This window comes from Armigeres subalbatus, chromosome 3 (assembly GCF_024139115.2).
Source record: "Armigeres subalbatus isolate Guangzhou_Male chromosome 3, GZ_Asu_2, whole genome shotgun sequence".
NCBI lineage: Eukaryota > Metazoa > Arthropoda > Insecta > Diptera > Culicidae > Armigeres > Armigeres subalbatus.
Genome location: NC_085141.1, coordinates 335,737,253 through 335,751,335, shown reverse-complemented (window position 1 = coordinate 335,751,335; position 14,083 = coordinate 335,737,253).

The window sequence follows — 14,083 nt, the reverse complement described above, 5'->3', positions numbered from 1 at the left end:
TTATTGAGCAACGATTTCCGTGAATATGGAACCAAAGCTTCGGTAGCAAGATATCGGGCTTCATCAGGTTGAACTCAATGAAAATCCGAGACATCGATATTTGAGAACATCCCTGCAAATATGTCGGCTATACCGTCGCAAGATGCGGCCGGAAAATCGGAAGCGATGCATTTGAGCAGCCAAATAAGCTCAGCCTTAGCGGATGAATCACGTGGGCTGAAGAGCTGAATTTTTGGACCGATGCCGATACCTGACAACAGGGGTTGGTTCGTTTTAACGTCCTTCTCGGAAAACAATCGTAATTGCGACGGCCCTTGCCTTGCCGTCCTGTCCAGGTGTCCTTGTGTTTGTCCGTCAATAAATGCTGCTCCAGGACATGAAGTCCTTTTCGTCACCGAGAAGGATTTAGAACATACCATATATAAGACCTCTGTGTCGCCATGATTGCGTGCCCAATCCGAAACTTGGCAGCCATTAGGATCGATCTTTTTCAGCTACTCTACTTGGAACGTGCACTTTCCCATTTTTTCGCTAAAATAGAAAATTATATGTAGTATTTTTCTTCTAAAACCATAAAACAATAATATTGCAAGAAGATAGAAAAATTCGAACGAGGGTCCGACGGTCGACCGTCGGAAAGTGGTTCCGCAAACGTCAAATCACTTGATGCACGGAAAATAATGTTGGTTGATTTTTTCGGTTTGAATGTTGATTATTGAAATCAAAGAAAATATGCAACTTTAAACGAGTGTTACATGCCGCTATATATTTTAAATAAGTTTTATGGTACTTTCAAGGCATTTCGGAACGTATTTATGCGATTTTGAAACATTTTAGATTCTCGAATATTCTTGATATAAAGGAATATCAACACTTTTCGCACAGTGCATGTCATTTGAAGTTTCCGACACTCAATCTTCTTCTTCTTCTTTGCTCCGCAAAATTAGAAGTTTTCTCTGTTCTCGTAATATAGTTATTAACGACGATTAGCGGATATTTGTAATACAAAATGAACCAGCCCCCGGGAACGGATCTCTCAAACGAATACAGAAAGTTTTAAATTGTTGTCACACATAACGCATCAAATGGACCAATGCATTCGAATAGTTAACCACACTCTTTTTGAAAGTTCACAGAGCTTGTTTTACATGGACTCAGCTTTTGTAGTGCAATAATTTCGAAATGAGATTTTCAGTGAAATTTGTATCGGATTTTGTTAATTGAAAATGACTCAGACATACGTATTAGCAAAAGTGCGAATCCAAAACTGACGGAAGTGAATATCGATTCATTTTGTTCCCATCGGGAGCGAACATTTTTCTGACATTATGTAAACAAACGCGCTGAATTGTCAAAATCTTTTTGATGACGTCATAATGCAATGGCCTATACTTTGTGACCATGGCATCAAGGGTACTGTCAAACAACGCTACAGAAATACAAGAGCCACCGGCATGAGGAGAACAGATCAACGCGGAAATATACACGGAACCGTGAAACAACTCACTTTACGGTTCCTTTCACTCAAACCCGCCCTTGCGTGGAAGAAGCCAAAAATAAGTAAAAAGCGAAAAAATCCGATGAGTACTTTCCCTTTACTCCAGTGTTGAATGTTCACCCACTATGCAGTTCCACCAACACAAATTTATGTTATTTTCACTCACCCGGGACTATGGTGAAAACATCTCAAATTTGGCTTCTTCCACGGAACAGCACACGTTGAGTCAATGCAGCTCTCTTTGCTTATAATAATATTTAAAAGAGAGCGTGAGAAAACTACCTACTATTGAGTTAAAAATTTGAACTTGCATGAGCATGAGCAGCATGAGCATGATTGACCGCCCACGGTTGCTACTCCGTTATTGCCAGGTCAGCTGTAATTACACAGAGAACCAACAGATGAAGTTTGGGACTAACATCATCTTCAATGTGTAAGAACTGGTGACCAAAAAATAAGCAATACCAGCGCCGGCCGTGTCCGAATGCAGGTAAATTAAGGAATGTGTAGGAAAATGTTGACATGATACTCGCTTTAATAGAAGCCGACGAGTCATCTGCACTTCCACGAGAAATCACTGGGATGTTGGATATATGGGGTAGGTATTGTGGCAGGGTTCGTTTTGGTAAACGGTTTGCCGTGTAAGGTACACTGGGGGAAGTGGAAAAATCGATAGTGCATGTTTGAATTAGTGTAAACCCAGTTTAAATGATTTAAATGCGTTCTTTAAATGCGTTCGTAGGCTATTAAAAACAGTCAATTTTGCACCAACTGTGTGGTAACTCATACCATTTTGGTAGCTTTAAATTTATGGAGATAGATTTTAAAATTAGGAGTTGTTTTTCCACTTTCCCTAGTGGGACGGGGTAAGTGGAAAACCCATGTTACCTTGACCTTCAATAGTGATGAGTAGTTACATACAACTAAAATCAATACGATAATTGCTCTGAGTATCTTTTGTGGAATAATTTCATTTCCTTAACGGAATAGATCCTCAAGGAATTCTCGTAATAGCTAGGGGAGGGCTGGTTTTGCCTTCTCGAACACTAAGTGTACGTAAAGTCTATATGTTCGCCCCAAAGATGAACTTTTTAAAGGAAAAATGGTACTTACAGAGTTATAAACTAATCAACTTAGTTTAACGAAATGATATGATGTCTGTATGTGCGTATTCGTATGTATGTGTGTGCTTAAAGCACCTACAAAATTATCAGCTATTCTTAAGCACTTGTCCTTAACCAATATGTTCGCAAAAAAAATGCATTCAACGGCGAAGCTTGTTATGAATAAAAATTAATGTGAATTATACAATATATTTACCTATCAGTGCTATTTTTAACTTTCTTATACATTTTTTTTTCATATGTAAAACATGTGAAAGGCATCAATACCGATAGGTGGATTAATAAGGCATTTTCTCATTTATATGAGTCCAATCACCACTGGAATCGCAATGATAACAAAGAAGGAACATATTAAGATTGACAGCTATCGAAATAAACCCTGGAAGGAAGAAACAAATTGCGTAATTAGAACATTATCCACTTTCCCTGCAGTGTTTGATACCTGGGGTAAGTGTAAAATCTTTGAATTATTTGCTTTCTTGGTACAAACCACTACCCATTGAATGGGATTAGCTTAAATGTATTATAATGGTCACCTGTGATATAAATTCACTTGAAAAAAGAATAGGGGAAGGGGGGGGCAAAATGCCCTAGCTAAGCAAACACTGATTTATTGTCTTATTTGTAACGATATTCATGGGTATTTTTACATTATGCAACAGTTAAACAAGATAGCTAGTTGATGCCATTCAAAAATTGTCAAAAATCTCAATCATATTGATAATATTCACATTTCAAAAAAGAGGTGATATTCTGTTGCCGGAAAACTCCATGAGGCAAAACGCCTTTAGCTGGCAACTACTAGGGAACAAAGTACCATGCGTCGGCGAATCAGCATTCTAGTATGGATAGTGAATGGAGACGCAAGTACATTGTAGGTTAGCGCCACTAGGGCGTTTTGCCTCGCCAAAATGTTAGATGTTTCTTCAAAATGTGGAAATTTTCGGTTTTTCCGACCTTCCCACACACTATTTTAAAACTTTTTTCGCCTAACCTACATAATTTTAGATCTAGTTTTGTTACGGCCATCCTAATGACGGTAAATATGACGGAAACCACAAAAGGCGTTTTGCATCGGGGGGGCGTTTTGGGGCCTCTTCCCCTAATTGGTGCAAATAAGAATTGATTTTATGAATGCAAAAATCAACTTTTCGCGAAACTTAAAATTACAGTTCAGGCGTTAACCGTGTTAGTGTATGTATTATACAAATTTCAACATAGTATTAGTTTGAGCATCAAAGTATATTCTTGCATAATGTTATGATGTGGTAAAAACTGTAAAGTATGTACAATTCCAATTTTTCGAGTCCATTTTTCCACTTCCCCCAGTGTACCTTATAGCGTGTATTTTGATCAATTCAAAACATAATCGAACGAGCACTAATTATTTTAATTACCAACCGCACTAGGCAGTACAAAATTGTCGATGACCAGCCGATCTCTCTGCTAACCACACAAAGCAGAATCTTCACTTTTCTAATTAATTTACTAACCCGCACTAAGCAGAACAACTTTTCGATGATCGGGCGATCGTTCTGCTAACCGCACAAAGCAGAACAAATAATGTGATGACCGGCCGATCGTTCTGCCTACTAAATAAATCACGACTGTATGAGACGTTCAAGTATCTAGGAGTATCAAACCCCCTGTCGGAATTGAGTGAAAAAGTAGATCATGTTTGTTTGTTGCTACATGAAAGTGTGAAAATAGTGATCATAGAGCACAAATGCATATGTGGAAACTGATTTAAATGTTCGAAAAAGTGTTCAATGATTGTTTGACTAGTGAAAGAAACCTGATTACAACAGAAACATAAATTCAATAAATCCTCAAAAAAAAAAATGTTTTATCACTTCAAACTAATGAGACTTAACACATATCAACGTTTTCACACAATACTGGCAAATATACTGGTATAAAGATTAACCTGTCAAAATCCAGGCCAGAACTCACAATACATCAAAAGTTATGTGTATTTCAAAATTAATGTTTTTTGGACATTTCTTGGAAATGTTGATTTTTTAGGTTTTCTTGCTGAAACACATAAAACTAATACATTTGTATGAACACATGCACAGAAAGAGAGACGAATAATTCAAAACAATTACTAAAATATAAAGGTTTCTTTTTTTAGTCCAAAATTAAAAACTTCGTTTCTGAAAATTTGCAAATATTGAGTCTTGTCTGCATTTCATGAAACTGTCGATATGTTGCAGAGCTTGCTAACTAGCAATTGTAGACCTATTTCACTTAAGACCATTGCCAGTTAAATAAACGATTGAAAGCGAGCGATTGAAAGTGAAACAATCGATATAAAAAATTCTAAAAACAGCCCCTCTGCAGAGCCAGAGCTCTGGTGAGCCATAATAAAACGTCCAGTTTTCATACATTTTTCTTTTAGAACATGTTTATACGAATCTAATTTTTTTACTAAACAAGTTATATATAGTGTATTTTTATCATTTTTATAAAATGTTATCAAAACTTTCGCTTTAAAATAGTTACACTTGCATTAACTACAACTAGAACTCGTTCAGGTTTGACAGTTTCAAGATTTAGCCTTATTCACATTCATGGTGAATGATCCGCTGGATGAAACAACCTCACATATCGAACTTTTTACTCTATAGTAAGAAGTATTGTATTGCCGAACATTCTTTTCTAACGGAAATTTCACTCACTCTTCATTAAAAGCGGAACCACTTTAAATTTGAGTAGTTCCACTTCCAACAAAAATCAATGAAACCTCAAAATGAGCGTGTAAGCTGTCGACTTTTGTCAAGATCAGTAAGGGCTCGATCATTCAGCAACCCGTCAGTAAATTATCTCTGAGGGCAATCTAGAAAAATGCTGCCTGGAGGTCCTTTAGTGTGTATAATGTATAATGTGATAGTGTATAACGAGTTTTCCCTGGATTTTATAGTGAGTCTGGTTAAAATTCCACCGGATTTTTTAACTGAATTTCCATGTGGAATTCTTCCAAATTTATTTTTAAAGAATACCCTATAAGGTTTCAAAATTTACCGTGAAATACTTGAAAAACATCCATGAAACATCCAAAACGAATTTCCCGAAAAATTCCTGTTGGAACACCCAGAGGATTTAGGGGAAACTGGACACACATGATCCCCGGGGACACATGATCCCCCCCTGTTTTCTCGAAAACTAATCACATTTTTATACCAGTGATATGTGCAAACTAATCCGTTAGATAGATTAATGAATCTGAGTAACATTTGATATCAGTTACTTTATGTGTATGGGTTTTAGAGAGGTTTTATTATTTAGGCATTCTCAATCCTTTTTTTCTTCAAAGGAGAAAAGTTTAATAACTTTGAATATGTGCAACCTAAACGTACCAAATTTTTACTGGACAAAGTTTTATTATTGTAGAATTGAATAAATTCATTCAATTAACTATTGCTTATTTTCCATTGAATACAAAAAACAAAACAAGATAAATACTCAACATGGACACACTTGATCCCCCACAGTTTGGACACACTTGATCCCGATATTGCATATATTAAGGCGTTTGTTGTATACCGTCGCATATTATTGTATTGTATGTAACTAATTGATCTGTTAAAATTATTTTCTAGTTAAAAAGTATAAACAAATTTTATTTCTCTTTAATTTTGTCAATCAGACAATACACGCGCAATTTGAATTTCTCAATAGCCTTATTTCCCCAACCAAAACAAAGCGTATTTGAACATACTTAGTTTTGATTAGTTTTATTAAATGCATTTTAACGTTATTTTCAATGAAAAAGAGTGTAAATTAAGCTTTGAAAATACTCAACAAATCACAGGGTTTAAAATCAGTAATTTTCGATCTGGTATTAATTTTTTCCGTTTGAACTAGGAGAAGTTTGCTTACAATCACCATTTATTTGTAAATCCCCTTAAAGAATTTTTAATAATAGGCTCATTCAATATCTTTTGGACAGTCGTTTAAGAGAAATCGCATTTGTGTAACACACACTACAAAAATGATGATGCGTGATAGTACCATATTGATGTATGAATACATCATCCTAGTATGATCACGGTTGTGGTATTGGTAGTGGTCTGGCGATCTCGATGTACCGTCGTCGGGGGAGGCAATGGGTCTATGAGAATGGGTCACTGTTTCAGCTACTAAGAATGATTGTAGAATAGATTGAATGCATCTGCTCTTAGAAGATCAAAATATAAGAGACCTTTTTGAACAATTTACTAGAATAATTAGATTCTAAAATTACAAAGATATATATGTATCGATCATTTTTGGTATCATAACTGTATCAGTCACAAAGAGAGATCCTCTTGGGAACATCATGGTTGTCGTCAGTGTTGTCCTACACTCAGTGCGAAAAATTCTGCTCTTTGATTTTACTCCATCTAAGCGATTTTATAATCTTAGCTAAGTAAGTATAACTAATAGAGGGATATTTGAATTTTCTAAATGTCATGTCAAACTGTCAAAATAATGCACGCCATAGCTACAGTGTATTTTCAGCGCGCGCGCTCCTGTGGCACTGGTGTGCATTTTTTTTCAATAGTTTTACATGACATTTAATAAATTCAAATATCCCTCTATTAGTTACATCTACTTAGCTAAGATTATAAAATCGTTTAGATGGAGTAAAATCAAAGAGCAGAATTTTTTGCACAGAGTGTAGGACAACACTGGTTATCGTGATATGACCACTGTCTTTTAGTGGAGTGAATGGTTTGCAGATAAATCATGATCACCATGCCAATTTTGTTGCTATAGCGGACATTCTATCTGTCACTATAGTGTCACTATATTACTCTATTTGAGAACTAAAATACTTGCCTTGCTTAATACCAACAATATTTAATTTTCGCACTACTGATATTACGGCAAACTATGAAGAATTATTAGGATTTGAGGCTAGACCAATTCACCCTTTCATTAGACTTGGAAGAACCTAAACATGTACAGTTCATAAAGGGATCATTTTCCCCCTATATGGGGATCAAGTCTCCCGCAAGTTTTGAAAATGCCAAATTTTCTATCTTTCGGAAAAATCGATTTTTTGGTAACTTTCATGAACAAATAATTGCTTCCAATGACGTTTTTGAATAGCTTATTAAATTCTCTATCAAGTCCATCAAGAAGCATGCAAATCTGTGCATGTTACATCGAGAAATATGCTAAACAAAAAGTGGGGATCATGTGTGTCCAGTTTCCCCTATTGAAGAAACTTCTGGAGAAATTTCTGAAGGAACTTCCGGAGGAATTGCTGGAGGATTTTCGGAAGGAATTTTTTGAGAAACTTAAGAAGGAATTCCTATAGGAACTTCGGGATGTATTCCGGAGGGATTTTTTGGAGAAATTTCTGAACGATATTCCTGAGGAATTACTGAAGAAACATCCGATGGAATTCCTGAAGAAATTTCTAGAGAAGCTTCCGGAGGAATTCTTGGAAGTAGTTCTGGATGAATTCTTGGAGGAGCTTCTTGAGATATAGCTGCAGAAACTTCCGAAAGAAACCCTGGAGGAAATACCAGATAAATTCCGTAGTATACTTCTGGAGGCATTCTTTCTTTCGGCAACACTCTAGGAGAATCTTCCAGACGAATTCCTGAAGAAACTTCCAAAGGGATCAGTGGAGGAGCTTAAGCGGGAATTTTTGAAAATTCTGGGGGAACTTTCGGAAGAATTTCTGGAAGAACTTCCCGAGGACTTCCTGAAAGAACTGCTGGAGGAATTCGGGGAGTAGTTAAGGAGAATCTTCCGAAGAAATTCTTGGATGTTCTTTCTTTGGAATTCTCGGACGACCTTACGGAGGAGCTCCTAGAAGAATTTCAAAACGTATTCCTGGAGGATTTTTCGAAGAAATTCCTGAAACTTCCGGACAAATTCGTGTAGAAAATTTGGGAGGAATTTCAGAAGCAACACTAGAACGATTTTTTGGAGAAATTCATAAAGGAATTCTTCAAGGAATTCTTAGATAAAATACTGGAAGAATGTCCAAAGAAATGAAATGAAGAATTATCAAAGGAATTCAAGGAAGAATTTAGCGAAGGTGTGTAATAAGTTTCCTCCGGATTTCTTTTAAGAACCTTTTCCTGTAGTAATTTACCATGGAAGATCTGAGAAATATCTATTTAACACCAAAACAATTTCAATTTCTTGTCGACATTCGTAAGAATTTTCTATGAGAATTAATTGAGGCAAATTTCTTCTGGAAATCAAAAGGGATTTTTTTGTGGGAGCACAGTAAAACTTTTTAAGAATTAATTAAATAATTAAGAAGCATTTCCCGTTTAATATTTGGAGTATTTCCTTTATTTATTTTTTAACAGAATGAATTTAGAAAAAAAAAACTGGTTCTAGCTCAACGGTTGAATAGATTAAATCTAGTCATAGAAGAATTCAGTCAATGTTTGCCGCAAATTAGAAAGGTCATTGCGTTCCGAAATGATCGAAATACTATTTTAAAGACGCCGCCAAGAAAAATACAAACGAATGCTACAATCGGGAGTTTTTTTTTACCAGCGCACAGCTCAAAGTTAAGCATGTATGAGGTCTTAAATGCGTTGCAGTTATCAACCGGCTAGTATGAATGCATTTTATGTTTGAGATTCTAAGCTCGAGACAAAGACTATTTTAACTTTTGTAATATTTATATACCTAGTTTACATAGAGGTCGCAGAATTTATAAGCTTATAAATAAGTAATGAAATTGTGTTTTCTATTCGCTGGTTTATTGATTGTCTTCAAGTGTCTTCAAATAAGTAGATAAGTCTTCAAATATTTTGAAAAGTCTTATAAAAATGTCTTCACGAAATAAATGTCTTCACAGAGACTCAAATGTCTTCAAATTGAAGACATGTCTTCAAATCTGGCATCTCTGGACTTTACGGCAACGACTCTTAGAACGAAACAACGAACATGAATAGGAACATGGAATGTTTTAACCCTAGCCCAGCAGGGTACATTGGCACAACTTGCCAATGAGGCACTCCGCATGAAATTTGAGATCCTAGGACTGATTGGTAGAACTTTGGAGATCACGAATGCAGTGGGAGCAAATTCTTCTCTATTCTTGTTTACGAGGTGAACACACTCCCCGGCATCATGAAGTTACCTTCCTACTACGTGCTCAGGCACACTCTTTGCTTATGAACTGGGAACCTATAAATGAAAAGATAATCGTTGCCAGATTCATAACACGGTTCCGAAACCTTACGATAATCCAATGTTATGCGCATACTAGGGTGGTCGGTATTGGCCATTTTTGACAAATACCGGTATTCGGTATTAAGAGGAGTCAATACCGGTAAAATACCGGTATTGGGTGAAAATTTCAGAAATATGAAAAAACTTTTGTTTTATACTTTTGGGTGATAAACAATATTTATTGACAAACTTCAAATGTTAAAATTATTGCTTGTTGAAGTGGCTTGAGTGGAACTTACGAAGACATAACGTGAGTGATGCATCTCCCAATCCGCCTCGGATTTTGGAAATGTTGCCAGCTACTGAAAATACTATCTCTGGTTCAACGGAAGTTGCATTTAATCCCTTTCGATTCATTTTAGAAGAATTGCTTGCAAGAATCCTGGTGTCAACGTGTTTGCCACCGGCAATGCAAATGTTTTTTGCAATCTCTTCACGAGCTGCAGTCTCTTCAACGATCGCATCTGGAATGGTTAGACGTTTCAAGATCTCGTCTGGATATCTTTGAGAAAAAGTCCAAATCGTTTCTAAGCAATTGCTTCACTGTAGGATTATTCAAAAAGCAAAAAGATCGGCGTATTTTGATCGTTTCTTTTGGATTCGTTTTTTGAGAGCATTGAATAAGTTGGTGGCAATTTCTGTGGCTTGTTTTGATAATTGATCCAACATAAAATAGAGGGCCTCGTCGATTTCAGTGAAGAACTCACGGCAGAGTAGTTCGACAGCAGCTTGAACAGGTTCGAGGGCTTGAGTTATTCCACCTATCGCCAAAAAAATATCATCTGAAGTTGAATTTTGAATTTTAAATTGAAACTTCAAATCGATCAGAGTTTTTGAACGGATTCCTTCAACTCTTGAGCCGTTTGAGCATGGACAACATTCTTTTCCAACCTGTCTTGGTATCAGCCACCAATACATATTCTTTACCGAATTCAGAACGGACATTTTTACAGCAAATTATTTATCACAGGTAGAAGAGAATTACTACGGGACGAATCTTTTTCACAATTTCATATATTGTGGGAAAGTTGTCGACGATGTAAACAATATTTATTGATAAAAAAAGTGATTGACAATTAGACAGATGGCTAAGAGAATTAAGCAAGACTTAATTAATGACGATGTTGATCGATTTTTGCTGTAGCGTAAACGTCGTTAATGATACTTATTTGTGCAAAGATTTATTCATGCGCGCACGAAATTGTTGTGTACGGTGAGTCTTTAGCTGATATATGTGAATGTAGGTGTAAACTATTCGAGATTTTTTACATTGACAGCAATATTTTAAATACCGAAAATACCGGTATTTTCCATCTCTAATACCGGTATTTTCGGCACTCAAAATTGGACAGTAATACCGGTATTACCGGTTTCGGTACTACCGGTTAGACCACGCTAGCGCCTACCGATGCTGCCGATCTTCAAGACAAAGAGAACTTCTACATCCAACTCAATTCTGTCGTGTATAGAATTCCGAAGGGTGATATTAAGATCTGTATTAATGATTTCAATAAGAAGATCGGATCACTCAAACCATGAGCGCATCACGGGACGCCATGGTCTTGGAGAAACGCGCGAAAACAGAGAGCTGTTCGCAGAATTCGGTGGTAATAACGACATGGTGATCGTGGGGACACTCTCTCTCATAGCTTGAGCCACAAAGCCACGTGGGTGTCCCGTGACGACTTTGCAGAAAATCAAATTGATCACATCTGATGGTTTTTTTCAGGGCCAGCCTCACCGCTTTGAAAATCTCGATGCGTTCTTCCGTCACTTCCTCCGAGCGTGACCTTTGCAGTCTTCTTCTTCTGGGACGTCTGGGCGTCCCCTGAAGCATTTGGCTCGAAGGGCTGCAATTTGATCCCTCTAGCAGTATACCTGAGGCCTGCAGCTCCGTGGTCGTGTCTTCCCGAGCAGGAGCGACTACCTCGATACCATACTCTGTTATAAACTAGCCTTGCATAAGAGATAAAATACCAAAAAATAATACCAAAAATTAATATGCAGAATACTTTACTCAGGTATTTCAGTACCAAACGAATAATATGTGATGCGTTTGGTATTATAATAACAGAGTATGTTGTGCCGGAAGTATTGTGCATATTAATTTTTGGTATTATTTTTTTGGTATTTTACCTCTTATGCAGGCTAGTTCATAACAGAGTAAGGTATCAGGTATCAATAACAGAATGAGGTATCATTTAGGTAATTTCTCCTGCTAGGGTTCCTCGGCAAAGTCGCGTCACACGTTCGAGACAAGACCGCAACCAGTTCGTCGCCGCTCAAACTTTCCGTGTTTTCTTCCAGACCCATAGCCTCTCTGAAGGTACCATCGTCGAAGTGGGCGACCTTCCACGCCCGTGTTTTAGGAGTAGCTCCCCAGCTTTCTCTCCTTGTCTCGCTGCTTTTCCTGTACCGGATAGCAAAAAGGTCGCTGTGGCAGTACCCGTCGTTGATTCTCCACTGCAAATCACCGACTAAACTAGGACTGTAAAATGTTACACTTTCGATTCCACTCCGTTTCACTGGAAGATACTTCTTGAACCTTCGTTGCATAGCACGACGTCCAGCTTGGCTGAAGCTAAAAGCAGCGTTTGATCTCTCCGATTGGTACAGTAACTTCCCTACTCTATCGCCCACGCGTTGAAGTCTCCTGCAATGACCACTGGCTTGCTACCCACTAGGTCTGATGTCAGCCGATCGACCATCTGGGTGAATTGTTCTATCGGCCACCGTGGTGATGCATAGTAGCTGCATCAGTAGTACACAGTAGTACATTTATTTTCGCTATAACTGTACCCTCTGCTTTTGTGTTCAGCACCTCCTGGCCTGGTTCGAGTATCTTCCCGGCGTACAGATCGTTGCTGATCTGGATCCATCCGCTACCCAGTTCCCGGGTCTACCAGGATAGCTACGTCCGTGCTCGCTTCTGCTAACGACTGCTGGACGGCCGCACAATGGTTGAGGTTGTGTGTGTGCGTCAAAAATATCACATCAAGATTATAGCTGTATGTGGACCGATTTGCACGATTGCATCTTTAAACTAAAGTCGTTGAACGCATTGAATTTTTTTTTTTGGAATCAGAAATTGGGTTCCAGAGATATATCTGAAATATGAACATAAAGTATTAGACTTATTTTTTAACAACATTGTCAGAATACTGTCACATAAAGATCTCAGGTGTCTGGGGACAGATTTGCACGATTTTTCCCTCAAACGAAAGCTATGACTTTGCCATTGAACCCCTAAAATTTTGTTTTGCAATCGGGTATTCGGTTTCAGAGATATCTGTGAAATACGAACATGAGACATATTTTCAGAAAACTAATAATATATTGTCACATCACTATCACAGTCGTCTATGATCAGATTTGATATCTTTTGGGCTTACACGGAAGCCATTACATTGCCATTGAAGGCATTGACTTCTTTTCGCGTGGGGTTTTCCTTAGCCGTGCGGTAAGATGCGCGCCTATAAAGCGAGATGTTGCTAAAAGGTGGCCGGAAATTTTCGGATAGGAAATTCTCGGATAGGAAATTTTCGGATTGGAAATTCTCGAGTCTTCCCTGGGCATAAAAGTATCATCGTGTTAGCCTCATGATATACAAATCTCGCGCTTAGTTTCATAGGGGCGTAACTGTATTGATCGATTTCTCTTAATCGATTTTATAATTTGTTAATAACTCAATTGTTTCAAAAGGTACAACCGTGATTATTGATTCTGGGGCAAGATACAATCATCCTTTATCACACCAAACCATTAAATCATCGACAAACTAGCGCAATTCGGTACAATAATAAAAAGAAAACATCGACGAAGAGAAATCGATCAATACAGTTACGTCCCTATGAAACTAAGCGCGAGAAATGCAAAAAAAATGGTAAGTTGTCTTAGAAACCTCGCAGTTAATAACTGGGGAAGAGCTAAATGAACACCGTGAGGCGGCAATGTCTCAGTGCGGGATGTAATGACAATAAGAAGTAGAAGAAGAAGATAAAGAAGAAGAAGAAGAAGAAGAAGAAGAAAAAGAAAACGAGAAGAAGAAGAAGTTGAAAAAGAAGAAGCTACTTTCGAGTAATATAAAAAAACTTGAAAGGGAAAATGACACTCGTTTTAGCGATATGACCGCAATGATATTTTTACAGTCAAAGCAACCAAAATGATAAACGCCAAAAGAAATCGGCGATTTTACACCATCAACACTTAACTTAGCGGTTTGCTTTCAAGCTTTGTTTGGATAGCTCGCCAGTTGGAAACATAT